General features: G+C 48.8%; 2 pseudogenes; both read left to right on the forward strand.

Moving 5' to 3' along the window:
* The first annotated feature begins 1665 nt into the window (after positions 1-1665).
* Positions 1666-2696, forward strand: LOC138930662 (melanoma-associated antigen B17-like; annotated as a pseudogene).
* A 4040-nt stretch (positions 2697-6736) lies between these two features.
* On the forward strand, positions 6737-7585 carry LOC138930663 (melanoma-associated antigen B5-like; annotated as a pseudogene).
* Positions 7586-9306: the final 1721 nt, after the last annotated feature.

A 9306-nucleotide genomic window follows, 5' to 3' on the forward strand; every position in this document is an offset into this window, starting at 1 on the left:
CAGCCATTTCCTGGAAGCCTCAGGCAGAAGTGTCCAAAGAAGATGTACATGCACTTCGCACCAGGAGTCTCGGGACGTGATGTCTTCGATGTGAGGCCTTGGCCTCAGGTCAGCAGATGGCACGTAGCCCACCACCTACAGGGGACAAAGGAAGACACGGAGATTGGACAGAGCATCACTCAGCCCAGAAGACGGGGCCCGAAAGTGCCCTCACTGTCATTCTCAGGAGCTCCAGGAAGCCAGTTCGGCCAGGCCAGAGACAATTCCTGCTGGGGTGCTGACGGAAGCTAGAGCCTGAGAGGGAGGCCCGTAGACTCCGCTCAGTACAGGAAAGGTCTCAGGATCTGCGGTGATTCAAGGAAAGGTGCACATGTCAATCCTCTGGGAAGCTCCCCCAGAACCCCGCCCACCCTGGCCCCGCCTCTGCTGTCCGCCTGGAACACAGAAGCACATGACAGGAAGTGACGACCACGCACACACGCTGCGGCTGCGAAGCCATCTTGGAGAGCTGCTGTCGTCTTAGAGAACTGCCGTGTAGGGTGCCCAGACGGAGGACTCCCAGGGCTCACAAGGTGTCCAAGTGTGAGGTGACGTGAGTTACAAGTGCGGGGACACACGTCTGGCACGACCAAGCCTTTCCCTCTGAAAAGAGGGGGCCGGACAACCCCAGGCCACCGTGCCCCTGCTCTCCCCTGGAAGATTCGGGCCTGCATCTTAAGCCCAAAGTCCAGCCACATCACCCAGGTGGTCTCCGAGAGGAAGGCTTTGGTCCGGGGCTGGTGGACTCCAGTTCTGCTCAGTAGAGGGAAAGCCCCTAGCCCTGTAGCTAAAGGAGGGACCCTCGGGGGGGCATTGAGGGTCTCACCACCCCAGAACGGTGGCCACGTGAAACCCCCAACCCCCGAGACATGGCCTCGGAGCATGTGGGTAGGATCCGGGCAGCTCTAATTGCTGTGGGGCACCCTCATTGTGATATTGGATGTGGGAGAGTGAGGGAGGAGGGGACCTCCGTCCGAGGGCTTGGTAGCTGGTCAGTAAAGGGAGGATGTCAAGGCTCAGGAGGAGCCAGGGTGAGGACCATCCTCCCCGACACACGGGCCAATCAGGACCCTCCTCTGAGGTCAGTGCTTCCTCCTGGCCAAACACGGGGAAGGGAGGCTGCGGTCTGAGTGGGGAGCTTAGAGCTTGCTTACAGAGGGCAGGTCCCGGGACCCTTCGATGGGAGGCTGAGCGCTCCCTCCTCTCCTCCAGAGTCACAGGGAAGGTGGCAGCATCAGCTTCAGAGCAGAAGAGGGATCGGGGCGGGTGCTAGGGGGTCATTCCCCGTTTTTCATCCTAACTCTGAATGTGAACTGAAAGGACATGCCTCCCCTGCCGGCCCCCACAGGCCCCTGTCTAATGCCCAGGCAGGGCTATCTGGTTGTGGGCCAGGTCTCACTCTCACTTCCTCCTCAGGGGTCTCAGGGGACAGGCTGACTAGGAGAACAGGAGACTTGTGGGTCCTAGAGCAGTGGCCTCAAGGCCCCCTACGAAGCGGACTTTTTAAAGCTGGGGACGACTCTCCGTGGTGAAGGTGCACACAACATTTCTTTGTGTTCCTCAAGGTGCCCGCCTTGCCTGCCTTCCTAACTGCACGCCCGCCTGTGGTCCCTGACCTGTGTCATCATGCCTCAGAAGCACAAAAGCAAGCATCATGCCCATGGGAAACGTCACCAGGTCCAGGGGGACACTCAGGAGGCCCATGCCAGTGCTGCTGCAGCCCCAGGAGAGGAGTGCCCCTCCTCCCCCTCTTCTGTCCCTCAGGGTTCTCCCCCGAGCTCCCCTGCTGCTGGCGATCGCCAGGAGCTTCAGGGAGCCATGGTCCCTAGCTCTCCTGATGCAGAGGCTTCCTGTGCAGGAGCTGATCAAGGTGCCCAGGGCCCCGAGGAGGATAGTGCAGATGCTGCCCGAGCAGCCCTGCTCGCTCGGAGCATTCGCAAAGATCCTCTCATGCGGAAGGCCAGCATCGTGATGGATTTCCTGCTGGAAAGGTACACCAAGAAGGTGCCCATCACAAAGAATGCCATGCTGAATGTCATCGGAAGGAAGTACAAGCAGCACTTCCCGGAGATCCTGAGCAGAGCCTCTGAGTGCGTGGAGCTGGTGTTTGGCCTGGAGCTGAAGGAAGTCGACTGCAGCAGGAACATCTATGCCCTCCTCAACAAGTTCACTCTCGGGGTTGAGGAAGGTTCAAGTGATGAGGAGGAGCTGCCCAAGTCTGGTCTCCTCATGGCGCTCCTGGGCATCATCTTTATGAAAGGTACCGCGCCAGCAAGGAGGAGATCTGGGATTTCCTCAATGTGTTGGGGATCTATGCTGGGAGGAAGCACTCCATCTTTGTGGAGCCCAGAAAGCTCATCACCAAAGATCTGGTGCAGAAGGGGTACCTCAACTACTGCCAGGTGCCCAATATCAATCCTTTGCTCTACGAGTTCCTGTGGGGCCCGAGATCTTATGCTGAGGCCAATAAGATGAAGGTGTTGGAAGTTCTGGCCAAGATCCAGGATACGGTCCCGAGTTCCTTCCCAGACCTCTATGACGAGGCTCTGAGAGATCAGGCGTTTAGAGCAGTGCTGAGAGGCATTCCCATTTCTCCAGCTATGGCTGAGGCCAGTGCCCCTTCCAGGGCCAAGACCTACATCTCCTCCCACATCTAGGGAGGGGTCAGGGCTCTTTGTTCCCTTTGTGTTGGAAGAGAACAGTCCATCTCCAAAATAGTGCAGGGTAGTAGGGGTGGGGGGAACAAAACTCATATCTTCTTCACAGTTTTAAGTAGTATGGGAGTTTAGGTGCAGTTTTAACAAAATATGCATGTTTTCCTGTTATCCATATGAATACTATCTAGCCAAGAATAGATGATTTTGTTAGGTAGGTAGAGGTGTTTTATAGTTTTAAATGTTACTACTCTTCATAAGGTTTATTTTGCTTCAGAATCTAGGTTTATTAATGTCATGGAGTCATGTTTACTGCTCTTAGGTGTATGACTAGGAGTTCGTTATTTGTAAACAAGCTGGAAAGACTTCAGTATTTTCCTTATGGTCCAGAATGAGGTAATACAGCATTGGAATAGGATTTTACTTGGAAATGTGTTAGAATCCTAGATATAAATATTTGGTATCAGAAAGCTTTCAGAGTAAACACGGGTTTCTTCTTCCTCTTATCTGTCCTCTTTCCTTGTAAAAGCTAATAACACGGACTTAGATTTGCGTAGCTTATTCAAACTGTATGACACTTACATCATAATAAAATGGAGTCTTTGCTCATTATTTCTGTTTTCTCCAAAATTAATTGACCATCTTTTGTTTAGAAGGCTTTCTTATAGTACTGGGTTGGTAAGAAAATGAAGCCCAAGCCACTGCCCATGGAATTTTGAGTCTAGCAGCAGGTACCATATACGGAAGGTGGTGAGCTAACTCTAAGGAATAAACAAATCATAAATTTAAATGGGGGAGGTGTGGAAGAGGAGGTTCCAGCTGAGAGCAAGCACGTCTAAGTTACCTGATTAAGGCAGCATTGGATTTTGGGAAACGTCTAGTTCCTCAGTGGGAGGTCATTTTCAGTCCAGATGCATGATGGGCTAGATGAAGCTGTGGGAGTGATGCCAGAACTCATACCATGGTTCTCAGAGGTGATGCTGTAAACCTGGAATATATCTCAACCATATATTTACCATTATTTGGGGATATCCGAAAACCATAGGGAATCTCAACATAGGGAATGGAAGGGGCCCTGTGCACTTGAGCCAGGCAAGTGAACACTCACACTATGTGTTTTCCTCAAAAGCTGTCCAGAGAGTTTCTGAGAAATAAGGGTGATACCCATTGAAGCAAGATGCCAAGACGTCACTGGACTGTCTCTCTCTTTCGGGGATGGGAGCACCAGAACTTGCTCTGTTAAATGGGCAGTTTAATTAGGTTGTGTTTAGTGTAATTTGGCAAACTTTAAGGGTGGGCTCAATTTTTGCTGTCACTGGGCTTAATTTAGGGTTGTTTTGGACAAAAAACAGCACCTGAGAGGGAAGTTGTTGGTCCTTGAGACAAATGAACTTGTACTTGCATCCATGTGGAGAAGATAACACCAAACACATCCTAAAACAGGAGCTCAAATAGGGAAAAACCGCTTAGTTTTACTTGTTTGGGAGCATTAGTGCTGATGTGGATTTGATTATTGTTTGGAGTTGCATATTCTCTAATCTTAGCCTGGAAATAAAATTATGTGATGGAAGTTTGTGATCATTCAGGGTCAAAATCACCTTCGTAATAACTGCCATTCATTCAACATACCAAAGCTTGTCTCATACTGTGCCAGGTGATTTACATACATCACACATGTCTGTGGTCCTACACTATAGACTTTTTCAAACAGAGTTTGCAGATAAGCTGGAATAAAGAAGGTCAAATTCAAAGCTCATAAATGATAGGAACTGGAGTGAACCCTGGCACTGTATTCCTCCAGATCCCACACTGTGCCACTCCACCAGGATGAGGCCAACCTTAGGTCACTTCCTCTTTCTGAACATTAGTCAAAAAAGATATTTCACACGCTAAATAGAATTTCATACCCTAAACACAGTTTTGGAATAAAAAGCCCTAGAAATAAGTAACAAAAATATTAAAATAAAAGTGAAGTATGAATAAAGAAGGAGACAGCATCAGTGACAATTTATCTACAAAGGAAACGTCAGTAAACCACAAAAGATCAGCGATGCACAAAATCATTTAATTCAGCCCCTTCCTTTCAGAGAGTAAATCTGTTAGAAGGTTCTACAAGAGGCTGTGTCTGGTCAGTGAAGAGGAGGAAGAGATCAGCATGTTTTCTCTGATAACACACCACCTATGCTGGGGCCCCCTCCCGGACTGCAGCTTCCTCATCACTCCTGGGTATCAACCCATTCTCTGTGAGATTTGGTGCAGGCAGACTAAGACTTCTCAAAGATGTGGCATTTCCCAAGAAGTCTTTCATAGAAGAGACAGGAGTCAAGGTAAAGACAGATGAATGAGGAACTGAAGTCACAGAGAGACTGGCCTGTGTCTGCTCTCAGAAGGCCAAGACAGGGCTGCCAGGCTGCACATTCCCTCACTTCTCTTCAGGGCTTGCAAGGACATGGTCTTTGCTCTACATGGGTCACCTCAGGCTGAAAGTGGAAATCCTGAGTCCCCCAGGAGTCAAGGTGAGGCACCTGAGTCAGCTCATACCCCTACACTGAACACAGAGGGCCCCAAGAAGCCTGAATCCTGTTGTCATCCCTGAAGGCACAAGTAGGAGCAGACTCGTGTGGCATTCCCAGACTTTCCCTCTCGGGCATCACAGGGAGGGAAGAGCTTAGTCTGAGGAGAGCGCCCTTATGTAAACAAAGGAGCCCCACACCCTGCCAGGAGTCAAGCTTTGGACCTATGAAACCCCCTGACCTCAGAACTCTGAGGAAACCACACAGAACCCTGCCCTTCCTGACATCCCTTGGATACCTGCTCATTGTTGACATGATATGTGCATTTCCTTCTATGATGTCACAAGCGGGACTGGGACATGGTCCAAGGGGTATAGCCTAGGGCCAGCAGTGGGATTATTTCCAGGTTTTCCAGAAACCAACTGAATACCCTGAGGACGAAGGGAACCACACAGCCCATCACCGTATGATTCATCCTCTGCGCCTCAGAAGACCAGGGACGGGTATGGACAGATGAGGAGAATCTTACTTTCTCCTAGGGGTCTCATGGAGATGCTTGCCCTACTATAAGAAAGTATAGTAGTAGAAGGGGTGGACCTAAGGGGAAGGGAGGGTAGAATTTCAGGCCACAACAGAGGTCAAAGCAAGGACTGAGGGATCATCTACCAATAAAAAGAAGTGATAATGAATCCAGCCCTGTTCCTTATAGCCCTTGAAGAACCAGGACAGAGCTATCAAGCTGAAGTTCCACCAACATTCATTTGTATCAGGTGTGTCGGAGGTGAAACCCTTAGTATGAAGGTGCAGATACCATCCCAAGAAAGGGGTGGGGACACCAGGCCCTATGGGGAACCAAAGGAAGCCCTCTTAGTTCGTGTTGAGGACTTCAGTGGCAGGGACAGAAAACTTCCCAGTGCGCACTCAGTACTGTGTGAAAACTACTGACTGAGGTGATGCGGTGAGGACCTCTTCACTTTTCAGAAATCCCAGGGAGCTTTGTGATGCCAACTACAGAACAGCAGAGGGAATAGGTCCTAGGACTGGCCACTAGTTGGGTTGGTGGTCTTGAATGTGAAATAACAGATGCCTCTGTGTAGGAGACTACCAGCCCCTTCTGTCACCCCAGCATGCCTGAGGCAGGGGTAGCAGGATGCAGCCTAAAGTTCACTCTAATTTCCTTCAATATGTTTCCCAAAGGACAGGCTGATTAAGAGAATAGGAACCCTGGGGGTTTTCAGAACAGTGCCCTCAAGAAAACCACAAATGTAGCCTTCCTGATAACCAAGGTGGTATTCCCCTGCTGCAGCCGCACACTCAACCTTCGTCATCCTGCGGGCCCTTATCACCTGCCTTCCTACTCACACTTCTAATCATTGTCCCCCAGAGCAGTCATCATGCCTCAGGGTCAGTCTCATAAGCTCTGCATCCATGAGAAACGCCACCAGGCCCGATATGAGCCCCAGAGTCACAAGGGAGTTCAGCCCACTGCAGTAATGGAAGAGCTTCCCTCTACCTCTTCTCTTCTAGAAGATGTCACAGAGCTCATCAGCTACTGGGTCAAATAGCAGCACTTCCCAGGGGTCTTTGGAAGCCCCATCTACTACCAGCACTTTTTCAACTACTGCTGACCCAACATCTGATGAAGAAGATACCAGTCAAGATGAGGAAGATTCACGTTCCTCATCTTCTACCGAAAACACCTACCGTGATACTCTGAACAGCATGACAAGTTTGTTGGAGCAGTTCCTTCTGTGTAAGTATAAAATGAAGCAGCCCATCATGAGGAAGACATGCTGCAGATTATCCACCCAAGATACCATCACCGATTTGCCGAGATTCTCAAGAGAGCCTCTGAACACATCGAGGCTGTCTTTGCAGTTGACTTGAAGGAAGTTGACTCAACCATCCACTCCTATGACCTCGTTAGCAAACTGAACCTGCCCAGCTATGGGAGGGTGTGGGATAGTAGGGGCTTACCTAAGACTGGTCTCTTGATGACAGTTCTGGGTGTGATCTTCGTGAAGGGCGACTGTGCCACTGAGGAAGACATCTGGAATTCTTGAATATGATGCAAGTATATGCTGGGAGAAAACCTATCATCTACGGAGAGCCCAGGAAGCTCATCACCAGAGACTTAGTGACGATGAAGTACCTGGAGTACCGCCAGGTTGCCCACAGCGATCCTCCACGTTACGAGTTCCTGTGGGGCCCACGAGCCCATGCTGAAACCAGCAAAATGAAAGTCCTGGAATTTTTGGCAAAAGTCAGTGATACGGTCCCCAGTGCCTTATCACAATATGAAGAAGCTTTGCGAGATGAGGAGAGAGCTCGAGCCACGGTTCCAGCCAGGCCTGGCACCACTGTCCCTTCCAGGCATGATCCACTGCCACGTCCAGCAGCTTCTCCCACCCCTACCGAAGATGAAGACTTTTAAAAGATCATCCAGATAAGAAAATGTGACATCAAAATAGGGACTTTTGCTGAAATGGGAAGCAATCCCACAATAAAACTGCTGGGACAATGGAATGAAAAAATAAAATGAAAAAAGTTTCAAAACATGATCAACCTTGATTGTTCTCCATCTTTTCGGTCTTCTGTTTTGTAAAACTAAATAATTTATACCTCGATATCCTTCTTGAAAAATTCAGGAGGTATTAAACCTTACCAAGTTAGACCTCTTACTGTCTTCATTTATTTTTTGAGCACCTGCTCTTTGAAAGGCTCTATGCTAGGTCTGGTGAGGCTAAGATCAAAACCTAGCCTATCCCCATACAACTTTAGAAAGAAGGAGCTGCAATCACATAAGCAAGATCTTGAGATAGCCTTTAGGAATGACAGGAAAGTAAAAAGACTATCCAGGAAGAAATCTCTACCTGGGGTAACGTACGGATCTGTTAGGCTCTCCACACAAAACCCCACAGAATGGGTGGCTGAAACAACGGAAACTTATTTTCTCAGAGTTCTACAGGCTGCAAGTCCAAGGTGAGGGCTGGTTTACCCTGAGGCCTCTCCCCTTGGCTGCCAGGTGGCTACCCTCTTCACTGGCATTCCTTTTGAGTGCATATATCCCTGGTGCCTCCTTTTGTGTCTCAATTCTTCTGATAGTCACACTGGGTTATGGCCCACACTAATGACTTCATTTTAACTCAACCATCTCTTTAAAGACCTTATTTCTAACCACAGTTGCATTCTGAAGTACTCCGAGTTATGCCTTCAATATACATTTGTGGAGGGGACACATTTTATCCCCTAACAGACAGAAATCTTAGGTGCCTCTGCTCTTATCTCAATGCAGGAGCTTCCAGTCCACAGACTGGTATTCTATGCACATCGTCTCCAGGGAGTTTCTGAGATGTAAGGGTGAACTCCCTTGAGGTGTGTAGGGAAGAAAGACATTCCTCCCTTTACCCCTTTTGAATTCTTGTGGTCAGACTACTAGTAAACTTGACACAAGACAGGGTAACAGGAGACAAAGAAACAAATTGCAATTCATGTGCACAAGAAGTGTCACAGAAATGGGACCTAAGAAGCGGGCAAAGCAGGCAGCTTCTTTATTTAGTAGACAACACAACAATTTGTGAGGAATCGACAGGACAGATGAACTTAGGCTTTAGGTACTCTACTACTAAGAAATCTAAACAGAATCTGTATCCAGGGTAGTAAATTAAAGACTTAACAAGGTTTGTGTATACAGGCTTCTCTGCTTGAACTGCCTATTTCTGGTTGGAAGGGTTTCCCTCTGCCTCCAGATGCAGGCAGTACATCCTTCATATGAGATGTATTTCCTGCTCTCAGGGAGGCAGAAATCGGGGGCAGCGGGATGTCCCTCCTCTGTTGGCTGTTTCTTTTTTTTTTTTTTTAACTTGGAATTTTTTTTTTAACTATATTTTAATTTACAATACTGTATTGGTTTTGGCATACATTGACATGACTCCACCACGGGTGTACATGCGTTCCCAAACATGAACCCCCCTCCCACCTCCCTGTTGGCTGTTTCTTAAGTAACTTGAATTCAAAATAATCAATACGCCACTGTGGTATATTTGGGGGCAGAGTGCCCTATGCCTTGACAGGTCCCTCCTCTGAAACTTGCCTGCAAG

Source organism: Ovis canadensis, chromosome X (genome assembly GCF_042477335.2).
Source record: "Ovis canadensis isolate MfBH-ARS-UI-01 breed Bighorn chromosome X, ARS-UI_OviCan_v2, whole genome shotgun sequence".
Lineage (NCBI taxonomy): Eukaryota > Metazoa > Chordata > Mammalia > Artiodactyla > Bovidae > Ovis > Ovis canadensis.